At 42.8% G+C, this 23,550-nt stretch overlaps 1 pseudogene; it reads right to left on the bottom strand.

Moving 5' to 3' along the window:
• The window catches only part of LOC120030487, a 304,236-nt pseudogene that overhangs the window by 53,740 nt on the left and 226,946 nt on the right, over positions 1-23,550 (bottom strand).

Here is a 23,550-nt window from a genome sequence, read left to right as displayed (position 1 = left end):
ATAAAATGCTATTTAAAATGTACATTTGCTGACTATGATAACACAACTGTTTTTGCATAATGCAAGAGTGCTCGTACACAAGCGTGCACACACACACACACACACACACACACACACACACACACACACACACACACACACACACACACACACACACACACACACACACACACACACACACACACACACACACACATACTCGTGTGAATTGTCAGGACATTGTAGTCCTTACATTGTAGTCTTGGCAAGGTAGGAAGACATGAATGCACACCTGCAGGCACACACACTCACACACATAAACACACACGCACACACACATACACACGCACACACACACACACAGACATACACAAGCACACACACACACAGACACCTAAGAAAGAGGAAGTGTTCTGTGACTTTGAAAGATTGTGGACTTTTCCAAAACGTGTTTCCTTGGTCTTCTCCTGCAGGTGATCTTGGCCCTTCCTCCATCACACTTTTGACAGGCCTCTCCAGTCAGGTTTCCTCAAGCTGTAGGAAACCCCTTTTTCACGGTGAGTGAAGTCGACTTTTGGTCAATTATCATGAACTATGGTCATTGTGGACTATGGTCATTGTACACTGTGGTCATTGTGGACTGTGGTCATTGTGCACTGTGGTCATTGTGGACTGTGGTCATTGTAAACAGTGGTCATTGTACACTTTGGTCATTGTAAACAGTGATCATTGTACACTTTGGTCATTGTGGACTGTGGTCATTGTGGACTGTGGTCATTGTGCACTGTGATCAATGTACACTGTGGTCATTGTGGACTGTGGTCATTGTGGACTGTGGTCATTGTACACTGTGGTCATTGTGGACTGTGGTCATTGTGGACTGTGGTCATTGTGCAGTGTGGTCATTGTGGACTGTGGTCATTGCACTGTAGTCTGTAGGATTAAATGCTGTTGAGCCTGTTGATGACTACTTGACTCAACCAGTAGGTGTCAGTGTTGAAAAGTCCTGTTGAAAGTAACCAGGGTTTTCTTGATTTTTTAAATTTTTTGGTTTGTTCGTTTTTCCAGGCCTGTTGATGACGTTGGTCTGTTGGAACCTCTTCAACCTTCTGCCCTAAACCTGCTGAGCTACCAAAGGAGGACTTTACAGCCAAGTTCAACATTTTATTGATTTGGCCATTTTTGTTCAATAACACTGTATTTTGTTATATACTGTAGTCGTGCATATTTATTCATATATGTATGTATCTTTTCTCTTGTCAATTATGTTTTGTTTAGTGTTTATTTTTTATTACTTGTTGAAATGTACATAATATAGAGTATAAAACTATTCCAATCCAATCCCAGTATATACTTATCCTGCTAAGGCAACCACAGTTCCTACTACAACAACTACAGCTCCTACTACAACAACTACAGCTCCTAATACAACAACTACTACTGCTCCTGCAACAACAGCTATTGCTCCCACAACAACAACTACTACTCCTACTAAAACAACTACAGCTCCTACTACAACAACTACAGCTCCTACTACAACAACTACAGTTCCCAATACAACAACTACTGCTCCTAATACAACAACTACAGCTCCTACTACAACAACTACAGCTTCTACTACAACAACTACTGCTCCTACTACAACAACTACGGCTCTTACTATAACTCTTACTATAACAACGTATTTCGTCAACAACTCAAACTATAACAACTATTGCTCCTACTACTACAACAACGATTGTGCAACTACAATAACTACTATTCCTACTACATCTACAGCTCTTGGGGAGCTGGTAGGGAGTAGGTGTGATGGGTTCTTAACCCCCTGCTACTGTGATATCAATGTGAAATAATCTACAGTGGATCTACTTTACAAATACACCATGACACCGCAATAGTCCATTTTCACAGCGGTTTTTGAACCTGATTATCATGATCCATTACAGCAAATATAACAAAGTATTTCATATAAATATAGACATTTTCTTCTCGTTCTACAGACATGCATACAACATTGTGTAAGGTAACATAAAGTCTAAAATGTTTAATTACCCACAATACTCTAACATCACATGACAAGTTATTGTGACAACCTTTCTGAAAATTTTATATTTTTAAAACCTTTTCGATGTCAAGTCCCTAAATAGGGGACTAGTAGCATTTCTGGATCCGTCCCGAACGCCACTTTGTGAGCACAGTGCTCTGTGAACAATGATATGACATGCACACTTTGTTCTGCTCACTGATTGGACACAGTATAGTCAGTTGTGTGAAATAAGTTTGAGTCTATCTCTTGTGATGCAACTAAGTTGCAGAACATTTTTGGGGACGTGACACACAGAGAAACACCGATGCAACATTGTTGCAAGCATCATACATTTAGTCCAGATTGCTTCATGTGATATCGGCTTTATGCTCAGTGAAACAGCTGAGTCTCCCCATTCAGTTGTTGCTGCCTGCGAGAAGGTGAGATGGAGAGTTTGCAATCGGATACCTCATTTGCATAAGAGGTGACATGTCACATTTTCTGGCCTATCCAGACAAAGGATCGATTTCCTCTGGCTATTAGCATCGGAGTCCCTCTTGCGATCAGGCATATGAAAGGGTGGAACTTAGAGAATGCAACAATATCGAGCTCAGATTTACAGTTCCCAACATGAAAAAGTTTAATTTCGTAGAATTTAAACAAGACCACTTTCTCTTTGTCACACAGGCATTAAAATGTTGTGCTTAAAGCCAAGGTTGTAACGAGTCGGCAGGTATTTGAATCGTGACTCTGTGTCGCTCAGAGGACGCAGGACAGAATATTCTGTCATCAGTAGTATGAAATGGTGCCAATGTTGCACTTTCACTAAGTGCTGAGATTTTCCTGGTCAGGCTTTATGTCCAGGGTTAGTCAAGGCCCAAAGTGTATATATGTCAACAATAAAAATCTGTATACATTTTCTGCGGAAAGTATTCAGACCCCTTGATTTTTTCCACATTTTGTTACATTACAGCCTTATTCTAAAATGTATTCAATTGTTTTTTTCCCTCATCAATCTACACACAATACCCCATAATGACAAAGCAAAAACAGATTCAAAGAAATGTTCGCAAATTTATACAGGTAAAAAAATGTGGAAATATAACATTTACATAAGTATGCAGACCCTTTACTCAGTACTTTGTTGAAGCACCTTTGGCAGTGAGTCTTCTTTCCGTACGCTTGTTGTCGTCACTTCCTCTTGAACTTGCAGACGTGTTGATGTGTGTTTTGTTGCCAACCTTACTTTGCTACCTGTCAACTTTACGGTTTTTACTTTTTAGTTACCGTTTATATTTTTAGTTTTTCCCTCACAACTTTTTTTTTTTTCATTCAACTTTTTCACTCCGGACGCTTTATCTGGACATGGTTCGTCAGCACCTTCAACAGCCGAAGCTAAGTAGTAAAATTAACATGATGCCTTCTAATTGCAGTCGCTGTACTCATAATATACAGGAGAACGATCGACTTATGGCGAGGATAGCTGTGCTGCAAGCCCAGCTTCAGACGCAATCGCTCGTTAGGCGAGGGTAATTTAAGTGTAGGAAAGGATGAAACAGCATCTGTGCCACCAGTAAGTACAGACAGATAGTAGTATAAATCCCCTCACACAGTCCCCGCAGCCGGACAACTTTCTCATGGCTTCTGGAGGGAAATGCTGTAGGAATGCTCAACCGGTGTCGCTCATTCAGCTGACAGAAACTTTCAACCGGTTTTCCCTATTAAGCAGCGAGTCTGAGTCTGAGGCCGAGTCTTCTCTTGTCTCTACTCCTCCCGTTACAGGGTCTGAGACGCCGAAGCTTCCCACCATTAGCTCTGACAAATTGAAAACCCTAGTCATTGGCGACTCCATTACCTGCAGTATTAGACTTAAAACGAATCATCCAGCGATCATACACTGTTTACTAGGGGGCAGGGTACCGACGTTAAGGCTAATCTGAAGATGGTGCTGGCTAAAGCTAAAACTGGCGAGTATAGAGATATTGTTATCCACGTCGGCACCAACGATGTTAGGATGAAACAGTCAGAGGTCACCAAGCGCAACATAGCTTCAGCGTGTAAATCAGCTAGAAAGATGTGTCGGCATCGAGTAATTGTCTCTGGCCCCCTCCCAGTTAGGGGGAGTGATGAGCTCTACAGCAGAGTCTCACAACTCAATCGCTGGTTGAAAACTGTTTTCTGCCCCTCCCAAAAGATAGAATTTGTAGATAATTGGCCCTCTTTCTGGGACTCACCCACAAACAGGACCAAGCCTGGCCTGCTGAGGAGTGACGGACTCCATCCTAGCTGGAGGGGTGCTCTCATCTTATCTACCAACATAGACAGGGCTCTAACTCCTCTAGCTCCACAATGAAATAGGGTTGCAGGCCAGGCAGCAGGCTGTTATTCAGCCTGCCAGCTTAGTGGAGTCTGCCACTAGCATAGTCAGTGTAGTCAGCTCAGCTATCCCCATTGAGACTGTGTCTGTGCCTCAACCTAGGTTGGGCAAAACTAAACATGGCGGTGTTCGCCTTAGCAATCTCACTAGGATAAAGACTTCCTCCATTCCTGCCATTATTGAAAGAGATCCTGATCCCTCACATCTCAAAATAGGGCTACTTAATGTAGATTAAGATCCCTCACTTCAAAGGCAGTTATAGTCAATGAACTAATCACTGATCATAATCTTGATGTGATTGGCCTGACTGAAACATGGCTTAAGCCTGATGAATTTACTGTGTTAAATGAGGCCTCACCTCCTGGTTACACTAGTGACCATATCCCCCACGCATCCCGCAAAGACGGAGGTGTTGCTAACATTTACGATAGCAAATTTCAATTTACAAAAAAAAAAAAGACGTTTTCGTCTTTTGAGCTTCTAGTCATGAAATCTATGCAGCCTACTCAATCACTTTTTATAGCTTCTGTTCACAGGCCTCCTGGACCATATACAGCGTTCCTCACTGAGTTCCCTGAATTCCTATCGGACCTTGTAGTCATAGCAGATAATATTCAAATTTCGGGCGATTTTAATATTCACATGGAAAAGTCCACAGACCGACTCCAAAAGGCTTTCGGAGCCATCATCGACTCAGTGGGTTTTGTCCAACATGTCTCTGGACCTACTCACTGCCACAGTCATACTCTGGACCTAGTTTTGTCCCATGGAATAAATGTTGTAGATCTTAATGTTTTTCCTCATAATCCTGGACTATCGGACCACCATTTTATTACGTTTGCAATCGCAACAAATAATCTGCTCAGACCCAAACCAAGGAGCATCAAAAGTTGTGCTATAAATTCTCAGACAACACAAAGATTCCTTGATGCCCTTCCAGACTCCTTCTGCCTACCCAAGGACGTCAGAGGACAAAAATCAGTTAACCTCTTTGGGCTCAAGGGGCAGTATTGAGTAGCCAGATAAAAGGTGCCCATTTCAAAAAGGCCTCGTACTCAATTCTTGCTCGTACAATATGCATATTATTATTACTATTGGATAGAAAACACTCTCTAGTTTCTAAAACCGTTTGAATTATATCTGTGGGTGAAACAGAACTGGACTTAGAGCAATTTTCCTATGTGTATGTCAGAATGCAGAATTTTGCTGGCTGTTCTGAGACCTGTGTATTAATTTGCCTGTCCTCTATTGGTTGAGATGCACTGCATACGCCTTCCACTGGGTGTCAGCGAATAGGGAGAGTTGAAATGGAGTTTCTATGTAGTTCCCAAAGGTTATAAATTGCTTGGAACCGAAGTGTCCCATCTTTCCACTCTTCGCTCTGACGCAGGGAGGGTCTTGGCATGTCATTTTAGAAGCTCCCGTATTAGCTCCTAGATATATCCGGCTCTGTTTTTATTCGATATAGGTGTTGAAGACATCGTAATGTTGTTATTTTAAACCGAATTATATCAGTTTATGTCAGTATATTGCGATTTTCGGGTATTTATTTTCGTGACGTTGTAGGAAGTTGGGTATCTCTGGCCCACATGGCTATTGTTTACTGCTAATTGCAACGTTGAAGACGACGTTCTCCAACCTAGCAACGATTCTTTTGGACAAAGGACACATTTCCCAAGATTCTGATGGGAGTTCATCGAAAAGTAAGAACTATTTATGCTGATAATTCATTGTTCTGTTGAAAAATGTCAAATGCATAAGACGCCATTTCCTGCAGTGTAGCCTTGCGTTATCGCAGCCTGTATTGCGCAGTAAGGTTAATTTAAAAAATGTAATTCAGCGATTGCATTAAGAACTAATTTGTCTTTCAATTGCTGTCCAACCTGTATTTTTTTTGTCAAGTTTATGAATAGTTTTCGATAAGAAAAGGTGCCTTTACAAGATGGCGCCGGACAGATTGCTTGACGTTATGGACACTATTCTCATTGTATAAGCACGATTTGTGCCGCTAAATATGCACATTTTCGAACAAACTCTATATGCATTGTGTAATATGATTTTACAGGACTGTCATCTGAAGAATTCTGAGAAGGTTAGTGAAACAATTCATATATTTTGGTGGTTTATACGTTATAGCTATTTTTGCCTTGAATCAATGCTGTTGTTATGTTTGCTATTGTGCTAAGCTAATATAACGCTATATTGTGTTTTCGCTGTAAAACACTTGATAAATCGGAAATATTGTCTGGAATCACAAGATGCCTGTCTTTCAATTGCTGTACACTATGTATTTTTCAGAAATGTTTTATGATGAGTATTTAGTTATTTGGCGTTGGTGTCTGTAATTTTTCTGTCTGCTTTCGGTGCAATTTCTGACTGTAGCTGCAATGTAAACTATGATTTATACCTGAAATATGCAAATTTTTCTAACAAAACATATGCTATACAATAAATATGTTATCAGACTGTCATCTGATGAAGTTGTCTCTTGGTTAGTGGCTATTTATATCTTTATTTGGTCGAATTTGTGATAGCTACTGATGTAGTAAAAAACTGATGGAGTAAAAATAGTGGTGTCTTTTGCTAACGTGGTTAGCTAATAGATTTACATATTGTGTCTTCCCTGTAAAACATTTTAAAAATCGGACATGTTGGCTTGATTCACAAGATGTGTACCTTTCATCTGGTGTCTTGGACTTGTTAATGTGTGAAAGTTAAATATTTAAAAAAAATATATTTTGAATTTCGCGCCCTGCACTTTGAGCTGGCTGTTGTCATAAGTGTACCGACGTCGGGCTTGCACGCCAAACAGGTTAACCACCTAACTGAGGAACTCAATTTAACCTTGCGCAATACCCTAGATGCAGTTACACCCATAAAAACTAAAATCATTTGTCATAAGAAACTAGCTCCCTTGTATACAGAAAATGCCCTAGCTCTGAAGCAAGCTTCCAGAAAATTGGAACGGAAATGGCGCAACACCAAACTGGAAGGATTCCGACTAGCTTGGAAAGACAGTATCGAAGAGCCCTCACTGCTGTTCGATCATCCTATTTTTCCAACTTAATTGAGGAAAATAAAAACAATCCAAAATTTATTTTTGATACTGTCGCAAAGCTAACTAAAAAGCAGCATTCCCCAAGTGAGGATGGCTTTCACTTTAGCAGTAATAAATTCATGAACTTCTTTGAGGAAAAGATCATGATCATTAGAAAGCAAATTACGGACTCCTCTTTAAATCTGCGTATTCCTCCAAAGCTCAGCTGTCCTGAGTCTGCACAACTCTGCCAGGACCTAGGATCAAGAGAGACACTTAAGTGTTTTAGTACTATATGTCCTGACACAATGATGAAAATAATCATGGCCTCTAAACCTTCAAGCTACATACTGGACCCTATTCCAACTAAACTACTTAAAGAGCTGCTTCATGTGCTTGGCCCTCATGTTGAACATAAAAAACGGCTCTCTATCCACCGGATGTGTACCAAACTCACTAAAAGTGGCAGTAATAAAGCCTCTGTTGAAAAAGCCAAACCTTGACCCAGAAAATATAAAAAACTATCGGCCTATATTGAATCTTCCATTCCTCTCAAAAAGTTTAGAAAAAGCTGTTGCGCAGCAACTCACTGCCTTCCTGAAGACAAACAATGTATACGAAATGCTTCAGTATGGTTTTAGACCCCATCATATCATTGAGATGGCACTTGTGAAGGTAGTAAATTACCTTTTAATGGCGTCAGACCGAGGCTTTGCATCTGTCCTCGTGCTACTAGACCTTAGTGCTGCCTTTGATACCATCGATCACCACATTCTTTTGGAGAGATTGGAAACCCAAATTGGTCTACACGGACAAGTTCTGGCCTGGTTTAGATCTTATCTATCGGAAAGATATCAGTTTGTCTCTGTGAATGGTTTGTCCTCTGACAAATCAACTGTACATTTTAGTGATTCTCAAGGTTCCGTTTTAGGACAACTATTTTTTCCACTATATATTTTACCTCTTGGGGATTCGAAAACATAATGTTAACTTTCACTGCTATGCGGATGACACACAGCTGTACATTTCAATGAAACATGGTGAAGCCCCAAAATTGCCCTCGCTAGAAGCATGTGTTTCAGACATAAGGAAGTGGATGGCTGCAAACTTTCTACTTTTAAACTCGGAGAAAACAGAGATGCTTGTTCTAGGTCCCAAGAAACAAAGAGATCTTCTGTTGAATCTGAAAATTAATCTTGATGGTTGTAAAGTCGTCTCAAATAAAACTGTGAAGGACCTCGGCGTTACTCTGGACCCGGATCTCTCTTTTGACGAACATGTCAAGACTGTTTCAAGGACAGCTTTTGTCCATCTACGTAACATTGCAAAAATCAGAAACTTTCTGTCCAAAAATGATGCAGAAAAATTAACCAATGCTTTTGTTACTTCTAGGTTAGACTACTGCAATGCTCTACTTTCCGGCTACCCGTATAAAGCACAAAATAAACATCAGTTAGTGCTAAATACGGCTGCTAGAATCCTGACTAGTACCAAAATTTGATCATATTACTCCAGTGCTAGCCTCTCTACACTGGCTTGCCTGTTAAGGCAATGTCACGCCCTGGCCTTAGTATTCTTTGTTTTCTTTATTATTTTTGGTTAGGTCAGGGTGTGACATGGGTATTCATGTGGGTTTTGTAGTGTCCAGGGTGATATGAGGAGGCAGCAAGGAGACGTGGCTGGAAGCCTGAAAAGCCCGTGAGTACTACCCAAAAATGTCTTGGGGGGGGGGGGGGGCTAAGAGGTAGTGGGCCAAGGGCAGGTAGGAGACCTGCGCCCACTTCCCAGGCTAACCGTGGAGAGCGGGAGTACGGGCAGACGCCGTGTTACGCAGTAGAGCGCACGGTGTCTCCTGTACGGGTGCATAGCCCAGTGCGGGTTATTCCACCTCCCCGCACTGGTAGGGCTAGATTGGGCATTGAGCCAAATGTCATGAAGCCGGCCCTACATATCTGGCCACCAGTACGTCTCCTTGGGCCGGCTTACATGGCACCAGCCTTACGCATGGTGTCCCCGGTTCGCCTACATAGGCCGGTGCGGGTTATTCCACCTCCCCGCACTGGTCGGGCGACGGGGAGCATTCAACCAGGTAAGGTTGGGCAGGCTCGGTGCTCAAGAGAGCCAGTACGCCTGCACGGTCCGGTATTTCCGGCGCCACCTCCCCGCCCCAGCCTAGTACCACCAGTGCCTACACCACGCACCAGGCTTCCAGTGCGTTTTCAGAGCCCTGTTCCTCCTCCACGCACTCTCCCTATGGTGCGTGTCTCCAGCCCAGTGCCTCCAGTTCCCGGCACCACGCACTAAGCCACCTGTGCGTCTCCTGAGTCCTGTACACACTTATTTCTCCCCGCACTCGTCCTGAGGTGCGTGCCATCAGTCCGGTACCACGCAGGCATATAGTGCGCCTTGAGAACTCAGTGTGCCCTGTTGTTGTTCCCCGCACTAGCCTGAAGGTGCGTGTCCTTAGCCCGGTACCTCCAGTTCCGGCACCACGCACCAGGCCTACAGTGCGTCTCAGCCGGCCAGAGTCTGCCGTCTGCCCAAAGGTGACTGAACTGCCCGTCTGTATTGAGCCTTCAAAGCCGCCCGTCTGCCATGAGCCTGCAAAGCCGCCCGTCTGCCATGAGCCTACAGAGCCTTCCGCCAGACAGGAGCCGCTAGAGCCTTCCGCCAGACAGGAGCCGCTAAAGCCTTCCGCCAGACAGGATCAGTCTGAGCCATCCGTCTCCCCAGCGCCATCTGAGCCATCCGTCTCCCCAGCGCCGTCTGAGCCATCCGTCTCCCCAGCGCCGTCTGAGCCATCCGTCTCCCCAGCGCCGTCTGAGCCATCCGTCTCCCCAGCGCCGTCTGAGCCATCCGTCTCCCCAGCGCCGTCTGAGCCATCCGTCTCCCCAGCGCCGTCTGAGCCATCCGTCTCCCCAGCGCCGTCTGAGCCATCCGTCTGTCCCGAGCCAGTAGAGCCGCCCGTCTGTACAGAGCCGTCAGAGCCATTCGTCAGTCAGGATCTGCCAGAGCCGCCAACCAGACAGGATCTGCCAGAGCAGCCAACCAGACAGGATCTGCCAGAGCCGCCAACCAGACAGGATCTGCCAGAGCCGCCAACCAGACAGGATCTGCCAGAGCCGCCAACCAGACAGGATCTGCCAGAGCCGTCAGTGAGCCATGAGCGTCCAGAGCCGTCAGCCAGCCATGAGCGTCCAGAGCCGTCAGCCAGCCATGAGCGTCCAGAGCTGTCAGCCAGCCATGAGCGTCCAGAGCCGTCAGCCAGTCATGAGCTGTCCCTCAGCCCAGAGCGGCTATTTATACAGAACTGCCCCTCAGTCCAGAGCTGTCTCTCTGTCCGGAGCTGCCTTTCAGTCCGGAGTTGCCCCTCTATCCTGAGCTACCTCTCTATCCTGAGCTACCTCTCTATCCTGAGCTATCCCTCTGTCCTGAGCTATCCCTTTGTCCTGAGCTATTCCTCTATCCCGGTGCTGCCCCTTGTGTCGATGTTACCCAAAAGATTAAGTGGGGGTAATATGAGGGTGGTCATTTGTAGGGGGAGATATAAGCTGGGATTGACTATGGTGGGGTGGGGACCTCGCCCTGAGCCTGAGCCACCACCGTGGTCAGATGCCCACCCAGACCCTCCCCTAGACTTTGTGCTGGTGCGCCCGGAGTTCGCACCTTAAGGGGGGGGCTATGTCACGCCCTGGCCTTAGTATTCTTTGTTTTCTTTATTATTTTTGGTTAGGTCAGGGTGTGACATGGGTATTCATGTGGGTTTTGTAGTGTCCAGGGTGATTGTAAGGTTTAGGGGGTTTATTTAGAGTAGTTGGGTTTATGTTTAGTATAGTTGTCTAGCTGTGTCTATGTTGTGTGTAGTTGTCTAGGAAAGTCTATGGTTGCCTGAATGGGTTCCCAATTAGAGACAGCTGGTTTCTGTTGTCTCTGATTGGGAGCCATATTTAGGGTAGCCATAGGCTTTAGTTTGTTGTGGGGAATTGTCTATGGTGAACGTTTGTAGCCTGTGTGTGTGCGCACTACGTTTATAGCTTCACGGTCGTTTGTTGTTTTGTTAGTTTGTAAGTTTTGTTTCGTTTTGCCTTCTTCAATAATAAAAGGAAGATGGCTTATTTTCCACATGCTGCGTTTTGGTCCGTCTCACTCCCACACGATCGTGACAGGCAAGGGCTGATTTCAAGGTTTTTCAAGGTTTTACTTAACCTACAAAGTGTTACATGGGCTTGCTCCTACCTTTCTTTCCAAGTTGGTCCTGTCGTACATACCTACACGTATGCTACAGTCACAAGACGCAGGCCTCCTAATTGTCCCTAGAATTTCTAAGCAAACAGCTGGAGGCAGGGCTTTCTCCTATAGATCTCCATTTTTATGGAATGGTCTGCCTCCCCATGTGAGAGACGCAGACTCGGTCTCAACCTTTAAGTCTTTACTGAAGACTTATCTCTTCAGTAGGTCATATGATTGAGTGTAGTCTGGCCCAGGAGTGTGAAGGTGAACGGAAAGGCTCTGGAGCAACGAACCGCCCTTGCTGTCTCTGCCTGGCCGGTTCCCCTCTCTCCACTGGGATTCTCTGCCTCTAACCCTATTACAGGGGCTGAGTCACTGGCTTACTGGTGCTCTTTCATGCCGTCCCTAGGAGGGGTGCGTCACTTGAGTGGGTTGAGTCACTGACGTGATCTTCCTGTCTGGGTTGGCGCCCCCCCTTGGGTTGTGCCGTGGCTGAGATCTTTGTGGGCTATACTCGGCCTTGTATCAGGATGGTAAGTTGGTGGTTGAAGATATCCCTCTAGTGGTGTGGGGGCTGTGCTTTGGCAAAGTGGGTGGGGTTATATCCTTCCTGTTTGGCCCTGTCCGGGGGTATCATCGGATGGGGCCACAGTGTCTCCTGACCCCTCCTGTCTCAGCCTCCAGTATTTATGCTGCAGTAGTTTATGTGTCGGGGGGCTAGGGTCAGTTTGTTATATCTGGAGTACTTCTGTCTTATCCGGTGTCCTGTGTGAATTTAAGTATGCTCTCTCTAATTCTCTCTTTCTTTCTCTTTCTGATTATTATTATTTGACCATGCTGGTCATTTTTGAACATCTTGGCCATGTTCTGTTATAATCTCCACCCGGCACAGCCAGAAGAGGACTGGCCACCCCTCATAGCCTGGTTCCTCTCTAGGTTTCTTCCTATGTTTTGGTCTTTCTAGGGAGTTTTTCCTAGCCACCGTGCTTCTACACCTGCATTGCTTGCTGTTTGGGGTTTTAGGCTGGGTTTCTGTCCAGCACTTTGAGATATCAGCTGATGTACGAAGGGCTATATAAATAAATTTGATTTGATTGTTAAGTTGGGTTCCGTAGTAGCATTAGCTGCCATTGTGAAGTTTTGGGCCTGGGCTACCATCACCTCCTCTGTTCCTCTGGTGATGTAGAGATTAACCCAGGCCCTGTAGCCCCCAGTTCCACTTCTCTTCCCCAGGCATTATCATTTGTTGACTTCTGTAACAGTAAAAAGCCTTAGTTTCATGCATGTTATCAGAATCCTCCTCCCAAAGTTAGTTTTATTCACTGCTTTAGCACACTCCGCCAACCCTGATTTGCTAGCCGTGTCTGAATCCTGTCTTAGGAAGGACACCAAAAATTTGGAAATTTACATCCCCAACTACAACATTTTCCTCCAACATAGAACTGCCAAAGGGGGTGGAGTTAGCCTGCAGAGTTCTGTCATGCTTTCCAGGTTTGTGCTCAGACAGTTCGAGCTTATACTTTTAAAAATCTACCTTTCCAGAAATAAGTCTCTCACTGTTGCCGTTTCTTATAGACACCCCTCAGCCCCCAGCTGTGCCCTGGACACCATATATGAATAAATTGCCCCCCATTTACCTTCAGAGTTTGTACTGTTAGGTGACCAAAACTGGGACATGCTTAACACCCCGGCCATCCTAGAATCTAAGCTAGATGCCCTCAATCTCACACAAATTATCATGGAACCTACAAGGTACAACACTAAATCTGTAAACACGGGCACCCTCACAGATATCATCCTGACCAAACTGTCCTCTAAATACACCTCGACTGTCTTCAACCAGGAACTCAGCAATCACTGCCTCATTGCCTGAGTCCGTAATGGATCTGCGGTCAAACAACCATTCTTCATCACTGTCAAACACTCCCTAAAACACTTCAGCAAGCAGGCCTTTTTAATCGACCTTGCCCGGGTATCCTGGAAGGATATTGACCTCATTCCCTCAGTAGTGCTTGCCTTGTTAGTCTTTAAACATTCTTTCTTCACCACACTTAATTAAGCATGTACCATTAAAAAAAATATTTGAACTAAGAACAGATATAGCCCATGGTTCACTCCAGACCTGACTGCTGTTGACCAGCACAAAAATATCCTGTGGCGTACTGCATTAGCATCGAATAGCCCCTGTGATATGCAACTTTTCAGGGAAGTTAGGGACCAATAAACACAGGCAGTTAAGAAATCAAAGGCTAGCTTTTTCAAACAGAATATTTGCATCCTGTTGCACAAACTCCAAAAAGCTCTGGGACACTGTAAAGTCTCTGGTGAATAATAGGACCTCCTCCCAGCTGCCCACTGCACTGAAGCTAGGAAACACTGTCACCACCAATAAATCTATGATAATTGAACATTCCAATAAGCATTTTTCTATGGCAGGCCATGCTTTCCACCTGGCTAACCCTACCCAGGTCAACAGCTCTGCACACCCCACAGTAACTTGCCCAAGCCTCCTCCATTTCTCCTTCACCCAAATCCAGATAGCTGATGTTCTGAAAGAGCTGCAAAAGCTGGACGCCGACATATCAGCCGGGCTAGACAATCTGGAACCTCTATTTCTAAAATTATCCGCCACAATTGTTGCAACCCCTATTACTAGCCTGTTCAACCTCTCTTTCATATCGTCTGAGATCCCCAAAGATTGGAATGCTGCCGCCGTTATCCCCCTCTTCAAAGGAGGAGACACTCTAGACCCAAACTGCTACAAACCTATATCTATCCTATCCTGCCTTTCTAAGGTCTTCGAAAGCCAAGTTAACAAACAGATCACCGACCATTTAGAATCCCACCGTATCTTCTCCGCTCCGCTCCGCTCTTCTCCACCTCAGCCACGCTCAAGGTCCTAAACGATACCATAACCGCCATCAATAAAAGACAATACTGTGCAGCCGTCTTCATCGACCTGGCCAAGGCTTTCGACTGTCAATCACCAAATTCTTATTGGCAGACTCAACAGCCTTGGTTTCTCAAATGACTGCCTCGCCTGGTTCACCAACTACTTCTCAGATCGAGTTCAGTGTGTCAAATCGGAGGACCTGTTGTCCGGACCTCTGGCAGTCTCTATGGGGGTGCCACAGGGTACAATCCTCGGGCCGACTCTTTTCTCTGTATACATCAATGATGTCGCTCTTGCTGCTGGTGATGCTCTGATCCACCTCTATGAAGACGACACCTATCTGTATACTTCTGGCCCTTCTTTGGACACTGTGTTAACAAACATCCAGACAAGCTTCAATGCCATACAACACTCCTTCTGTGGCCTTCAACTGCTCTTAAATGCAAGTAAAACTAAATGCACGCTCTTCAACCGATCGGTGCTCGCACCCGCCCGTCTAGCATCACTACTCTGGACGGTTCTGACTTAGAATATGTGGACAACTACAAATACCTAGGAGTCTGGTTAGACTGTAAACTCTCCTTCCAGACTCACATCAAACATCTCCAATCCAAAATTAAATCTAGAATTGTCTTCCTATTTCGCAACAAAGCATCCTTCACTCATGTCCACCAAACATACCCTCGTAAAACTGACCATCCTACCAATCCTAGACTTCGGCGATGTCATTTACAAAATAGCCTCCAACACTCTACTCAACATATTGGATACAGTCTGTCACAGTGCCCTCCGTTTTGTCACCAAAGCCCCATATACTACCCAGCACTGCGACATGTATGCTCTCGTTGACTAGCCCTCGCTTCTTACTCGTCGCCAAACCCACTGGCTCCAGGTCATCTACAAGACCCTGCTAGGTAAAGCCCCGCCTTATCTCAGCTCACTGGTCACCATAGCAGCACCCACCCGTAGCACGCGCTCCAGCAGGTATATCTCACTGGTCACCCCCAAAGCCAATTCTTCCTTTGGCCGCCACTCCTTCCAGTTCTCTGCTGCCAATGACTGGAACGAACTTCAAAAATCCCTGAAGCTGGAGACTCTTACCTCCCTTACTAGCTTTAAGCACCAGATGTCAGAGCAGCTCACAGATCACTGCACCTGTACATAGCTCATCTGTAAATAGCCCATCCAATCTACCTCATTCCCATACAGCATTTATTTATTTATCTTGCTCCTTTGCACCCCAATATCTCTACTTGCACATTCGTCTTCTGCATATCCTACCATTCCAGTGTTTAATTGCCATATTGTAATTTTTTTGCCATCATGGCCTATTTATTGCCTTAACTCTCTTATCCTACCTCATTTGCACATGCTGTAAATAGATGTTTCTACTGTATTATTGATTGTATGTTTGTTTATTCCATGTGTAACTCTGTGTTGTTGTATATGTCGAACTGCTTTGCTTTATCTTGGCCAGGTCGCAGTTGCAAACGAGAACTTGTTCTCAACTAGCCTACCTGGTTAAATAAAGGTGAAATAAAAGAAGGCTGTTAAGCCGATACATATATCCAGATGTAGTAAAACAATATTAACAATATATACAAATTAAGTATGCTTTGTGATATCTTGCGTGAAAAGGTATAAAAAGAAGCTTTTCTGTTCATATTTTTATGAATGGAGATAGAAGTAAATTTGAAAATCTGCTTCATGACTTTGTAGATTAGTAGAGGATCCATGGTTGGAGAAAGATAGTACTTGATTTATAGTAGATGCAGGATTTCAGATTTCATGATGTGGCTTGAAAAAAACTTTATATTAAATGATAGCCATTTAGCAGACTTTGTTATACAGAACAACTAGATTTAAGTGCCTAGCCTAATTGAGGACACGTCAACAGTTTCTTCATCTTGTCGAATCATGGATTCAAACCAGCAACCTTTTAGTTACTGGCTCAACGCTCTTAACCGCTTGGCTACCTAGTTTGGCTACCTGACACGAGCCGTGTCAGATTGTGCGTGTATATTACAGTATGTTAAATGTTGTCGGTTTTTAGTGTCAATAGATTCAATAAAAATATGCCCATGAAAGATAATAAAACATGATTGTATTGCAAGTTCATTTTTATTTTTATTGTGTAATGCAAATATTTAATTTAAAAGGGTTGTCAGGAAGAACAGTTCACCATCCAGTGGCTTCATCATAGTACACACACACACACACACACACACACACACACACACACACACACACACACACACACACACACACACACACACACACACACACACACGCTAATTGGTCTTTTGATCAGCTCTGAAAAAGAACTGATGTTTTTGTTCAAAAGACCAATTATTGGAAAAAGTATAAGAACTTGTCTGCCTGTCTAAATGCAGCCTTTGTGACTTAATCTACGTCCCACTGGGCAAACCCTGGTTTAATCAATGTGTCCATGTTATTTCAATGAAATTACTTTGAACCGATGTGGAATGCAGTAGATGTTGAATTGACGTCTGTCCCAAGTGTGGGTATGTGTGTGGACTCTCTCATCACTACACAAATATTTACACACAGTCACACTCTCACTCACACACATCCACTAAGAAACACAGACAAACCTAAGTCTTCCTTCATAACAGGACATCAGTGAATACAGAATTATAAAACAACTTCCTCTGTCACAAATAAATGAGTTACATGTAGGGGATGACATACAGTACAAATATGGAGAATCTGTTTTGACACCCAGTTCTTATTTCTTAAAGGGACAGTTCATCTTCATCATCTCCAGCAACACTCCAACATCAACATATATTAAAATGGCCGCCTCCTATGTTTTGTGGTCAACGAGAGAAGAAGTTAAGTGTTGATGTTGGGAGTGTTGCTGGAGATGATGAATGTGAAGTTGAATTTATACTTTTTTCCCCTTTAAACGGTATTGTCTATCAACACAATATGTTAGTACTTGGCCTTGTATCACTGGGTCCATTCTGTTGGTTAATGTCTTACTACCCTCAACTAGGTGTTTTATTGAGTATATGGAAAAACATGATTGCATTTATAAGCATATAACTTCAGATCTGACATGGTCCTTTGTTCTGGTATCAGATTGAGTCCAGAATTGCACCCTATTCCCTACATAGTGAAAGTACAGTAGTATTTAGGGAATAGGGTGCCATTTAGGGATGCAACCTGGCCAAGGTGAGTAAAGGGAAGAAGACAGGATTCCTGAGTGCATGGTGCTTCACCTTCAGACCTGCATTACAGCATCATCAAACCTACTACACCTAGCAGGGTCAGAAGAGCTATGGAAAAGGGAGAGTAAGAGAGGAGAGGAAATTATATACCCGTTCATATTGGTTGTCTACTCTAGGTAATGTGGGATTATATTAGTTACTACGGTAACACTTTATAATAACTTCCATGAATTACAACGTTATGAATAGTCATACACATTTATAAATGCGTAATAAATAATTATATATTATTTATTCATCAATTGCTTTTAATGCTTATAAGTGAATAATGAAATACTTCTTTATAAATAGTCTATTAATACAATCATGTTATGAGTTATTATTATAAAGTGTTAGTGGTGCTTCTTATGTGGTTATTACCTTGAGACAGGGTGTGCTGCAGGCCGAAGGCGTGGCTGGGGGTGGTGTTGCTGTTCAAAGAGTTGATCACAGTAGTTTTGGAGTTGGACAGGTCCACAGCTATATTACTGAGCATGACAATATTTGGATCACCCAGTATTCCTGAGGGAGGAGAACAAGGAGAGAGAGAGTTAGAGAAAGAGAGTTGAAGACGGACCCCTATATGCTGATCTGAGGTCAGTTTAGCATTTCCTCCAGTAATTGTTAAAGTGAGGATTGGGGTAGGGGGAGCTGATCCTAGATCTGTACCTAAGGGAAACTTCACCAGGAACGTGTATGGATGAGTGTCTCACCGTTCATAAAAGTCCCGTTGGAGATGGAGAGGTAGAAGCTGGTGTCGATGCTCCGGGTGGCCGTAGCTTTGGGGACAGTAGCAGAGAAGGTGCACTGGATGATCTGACCGTTGACTGAGCCCTTCACAGAGTCCACAGGCAGCTACCCAACACAACGGTTTTACCACAATGAACATTAGTCAAATGTCAGTAAGCCTACAGTGTAGTATTAGTATTAGTCAGGTACCCTGTTACTCTCCCAGACACTGTCCAGAATGGCACCCAAGTGTATATGCAGGGAGTAAGAGTCAGAACCGAGGTCATATCCAACATCTATGACCACCAAGAATATATGGAATTCATATGGAATACTCATACTTTTGTTCTCAATATCTTGTCTAACTCCTAAAACTCACTGATTGAATACAGTTAACTTCCTGAATTTGCCTGGAATCAAACCACGCCCTGAAAATTATTCCAGAAAGTCACAAATGAAACACTGTGTTCTGATTGGTCCAACTCACTGCGTTGTTGATGGTCAGATTTCCTTTGTTGAGGAGAGCGGTGAAGAACTTCACATTGTTGTTGTTGTTGGCGCACACATAGATGGTGGCATTACCATCCTGTAGAGGAGAGAGAGGATGAATCCAAATAAATAATCATTTAAAAAGTATTAATTTTAGCCATTTCTTCCCAATGTCAATGTCAATAACCCAACACCAACTCCCTTGTTTTGTAAAAAGTATAGTAATTCTGAAGGCAGTTTTCCATACCAGTGTGAGGTTTGTGGACAAGCCTACAGCGATGTAGCCGCTGGACACTCCTCGTAGCTGGAAGGAGAAAGTCTGTCCCGAGGACTGCTGGGTGGAGACGAAGAAACAGGAACCAGGCAGGGCCGGATCACAGTTTTTCGGCTGAGCAGCACAGAGCTGAGAGTTTCCACATTCTGTCCTTGAGATGTTTACCTGTGTATGAAGAGTTCATTATTAGTTGCTGTCATGGTTGTCATTTCTTTGGAAATAGTGTAGCATATGAGTGCAAATGAAACTCCCAAACAGGCACTTTGCTAAATCTGCTTTCAGTTTCCATGGCAGTGTGTGAGATTTATCGTTGAGATCCTTCAAATTCACTTTAAATAAAGTTTGATGAGAGAGAGAGATACATTTAGAGGGGAAGTAGTGATAATTAGTTGAAAGGAAAGATTGAGAAGAAATGTGTGCTTCCTTTTTCTAGACTCTGGGAGACGGAGTGAGACATATAGTCTAGGCAACTCACCGTGAGAGCTGTGACGGTGGTGTTGACAACAGGTACCACAGCCGGCGGAGACATTGTTGTGTTGGGTGCCATGGTACCATTGATTGTGATGTTTACGCCCGGGGAACGTGTTGTGCTAAGGTTCGTTGTTATGTTGGGTCCTGTAGTAGTAACATTAGCTGCCATTGTGACGTTCGGGGCCGTTGTGGAGTTTTGGGTCTGGGCTCCCATCGCCATGTACGCTATTACCATGACGACTGCGAACATCAGTCTGTTGCTATTGTCCATTCCTGATAGAGTAACGGAGATCCAGATGGTTAGGATATACTCCTACTACTATTACTAATACTACTAATAATAATGTATTTGTTAAAAATCAATACAATTCAATATTTACAAATGTAATCATCAACATTCAGATGCATTGCACTATCATGCTTATACTTTATATACATGCTTGCACATGTTGTCGATGATGTTGCTTATTTCAAAAGCTTTGAGTTGTATCATTGGGAATATAAAACTATTGTACCAGCGTGAATAAATACATTAAAATACCTGTCAATAAACATAGGCCTAATATTATTGTGGTAATTGTTTATTCATTCATGGTGGTGTACTAGACAGCAAAACATTGCATAGTGAATTGGTAACACTGTTGAATTAAAATAGACCAGAATTGTTTTTTTACATTATTAATTAGCAGTGGTGTAAAGTACTTAAATACAACTAGTTTAAAGTACTAATTAAGTCGTTTTGCGGGGAATCTGTACTTTACTATTTATATTTTTCACAACTTTTACTTCACTAGCCTAAATTACAAAATAAATTCATGTTATTTTTACTCCATACATTTTCCCTGACACCCAAAAGTACTCGTTAAATGTTGAATGCTTAGCAGGACATGAAAATGATCCAATTCACGCACTTATCAAGAGAACATTCCTTGTCGGCCCTACTGCCTCTGATCTGGCGGACTCACAAAACACAAATGCTTCGTATGTAAATTATGTCTGAGTGTTGGCTATCCACCGATACATTTAAAAAGCAAGACAATTTTACCATCTGGTTTTCTTAAAATAAGGAATTTGAAATGATTTTTGTTTTACTTTTGACATCTAAGTATATTTTAATAAATACATACTTAAGTATATTTCAAACCAAATACTTTTAGACTTTTACTGTGACTTTTCTATTAAGGTATCTATACTTTTAGTCAAATATGTCAATTGGGTACTTTTTCCACCACTGTTAATTAGTAGATCCCTTAATTAAATTAAATCAGACAAAAACCAAAAAGTGTATAATTTATGATCTGATAGTGTAGGCTAACCATTAATCAAGCCAATAGCTGAAAATAATAAACAACCACTATGTCATTGTTGAAAATGCCATCATGCAGTGAAACGTTAAAAAAACAACGTTAAAAACAAACACATCGAGTTTTTTTATATGGTCATCATCAGATAAAAGAGATGGAAAAGTTACCTGTAATTTCGTGACTTGAAGGTTTCTTGAAGGAAAATAGCGTCGTGGTTCTCCTTGAACAAGTTGTCCTTAGCGTGACTGTAAGGTGAGCTCGAGGAGATGCTCTCAACAAGTGTCTTTGTGTCGATGTCACAGCTGAGCTCTCTCTCGCTATTTAAAGCAACACTCGCGAGGGGAGGAACAACATATGGAGAAACCTGCCTCTCTCCTCCGTTTTTTATACAATAGCATGCAGGTACGTGTGACACCATAGGCTTCGCGGGGGAGGGGTAAACTGGCGACGACACTCAATGGAAAGAATGATGTTTTTAAGCCTACTCCTGACTTCCGACAATAGATTGTGTCCAGTCACTGCTGCCTTTTCCCAAAGACCCATCTTCCTGGCTCCAATTTCTTCCATTCACTTATATCTGTATTAAATATGCTGGCGACTACAGGCAAGAGTATTTGCAAAGAAAGGGAACTAAATATAATTTAGGACTAAATATAATCCACATTCAAAGCCAAACGACATTTAATAATTAAAAAAAATATATATTCTGTGATTCATCCCGGGGCCATAACATGGTGTCATTCACACCTGTCCAACTCAAGTAACACATTATTCTTGCTTTGTTTGTTTGATCTAGCTGAGTTGAGCCTCACACAGTGGATGAGGGCAGGCAGTCTTTTGAATTCAATTTTGATTGTGTCAAGTTGCCCAAAGGGTTAGATACTAGTTTTGGTGAATAAAAAAAAAGCATACTAGCTATAGTTAAAATGGAAAAACAATTCTGGAGATAACAGAAGTTTAAGATATGGATGTCCTATTTTCATTAACAAGCCAGATAAAGAAAGTGCAATGTTATGAACCCAGTAGTGTGTGTATTATGAAATGCTAAATATTTGTAAAATGTATTTTGTATGATGTGAGAGATGTGTGAGATGTATGACTGATAAAGTGAGATGGTATGACTCATAAAGTCTGATGGTATGAGAGAGCTGTGAAGTAATGGCTATGAATTAAGCAGATAAGAATGGGGAGAGGAAATAAGGTCAAATAGGAATTGAACTACTGCGTAATAACAGTCCATACAACAAGAACCCAAGGCCTAGTTCAAATACATTCCTGAGAGGGTTGGGTTTGTTCAATCAATGTGGTGGAACACACGTACCCCTCTCCTTATCTTCTCACTTACACAATTACATACAGATCGACGATGGAAGACGTGAAGGAATAAATCCTTCAGGGCTGCAATAAATTTGGACACTGTGGAACGTTGGCAGATTTATATGACTCACACACACGCACACACCTCAAGTCTCCTGATCTTGAATTGTAAGGGTGAAACAAACATGCACGCACACAGAAACACACACACCTTGGTTTTAAGTCACAGGTGTGAGACTGCTGACGGTTAAAGATGCCACACCTGATTTTATCTGCCAGTATCTGGATCCTGTCTGGCTGGTTCAGGTACTCTGTCACTACTTTACTACTTAATAGGAAGACAACTAACACCAAACTCACTTGCTGTTCTTACATGACATAAACCACACCAAATGTTACCTTTCCCAAGGCCCTAACAACTTTCTATTGATACTGAAGACCTAAACTTTAACGAGACATGACTAAAACACTGCTGCCTCTGCTTTTGAATCTGTCTCAGAAAACAACTTCTCCATCCTTGTAGAAGGAAAGCTTTCAACTAAAGAGGTGTCTGGTGACATTTTACAATAAGACGAGATACTGTCAGCATAGCAGCATATTATGTAAACAACCATTTACATGTTTGTATTTTTATTTCACCTTTATTTAACCAGGTAGGCAAGTTGAGAACAAGTTCTCATTTACAATTGCCAAGATAAAGCAAAGCAGTTCGACACATACAACAACACAGAGTTACACATGGAGTAAAACAAACATACAGTCAATAATACAGTAGAAAAATAAGTCTATATACAATGTGAGCAAATGAGGTGAGATAAGGGAGGTAAAGGCAAAAAAAAGGCCATGGTGGCGAAGTAAATACAATATAGCAAGTAAAACACTGGAATGGTAGATTTGCAGTGGAAGAATGTGCAAAGTAGAGATATAAATAATGGGATGCAAAGGAGCAAAATAAATAAATAAATAAATACAGTAGGGGGAGAGGTAGTTGTTTGGGCTAAATTATAGATGGGCTATGTACAGGTGCAGTAATCTGTGAGCTGCTCTGACAGCTGGTGCATAAAGCTAGTGAGGGAGATAAGTGTTTCCAGTTTCAGAGATTTTTGTAGTTCATTCCAGTCATTGGCAGCAGAGAACTGGAAGGAGAGGGGGCCAAAGGAAGAATTGGTTTTGGGGTGACCAGAGAGATAT

The sequence above is a fragment of the Salvelinus namaycush genome, chromosome 36 (genome assembly GCF_016432855.1).
Source record: "Salvelinus namaycush isolate Seneca chromosome 36, SaNama_1.0, whole genome shotgun sequence".
Classification (NCBI taxonomy): Eukaryota; Metazoa; Chordata; class Actinopteri; order Salmoniformes; family Salmonidae; genus Salvelinus; species Salvelinus namaycush.
The sequence above is the reverse complement of the archived record's forward strand: the minus strand, read 5'-3'. Positions and strand labels throughout refer to the sequence as shown.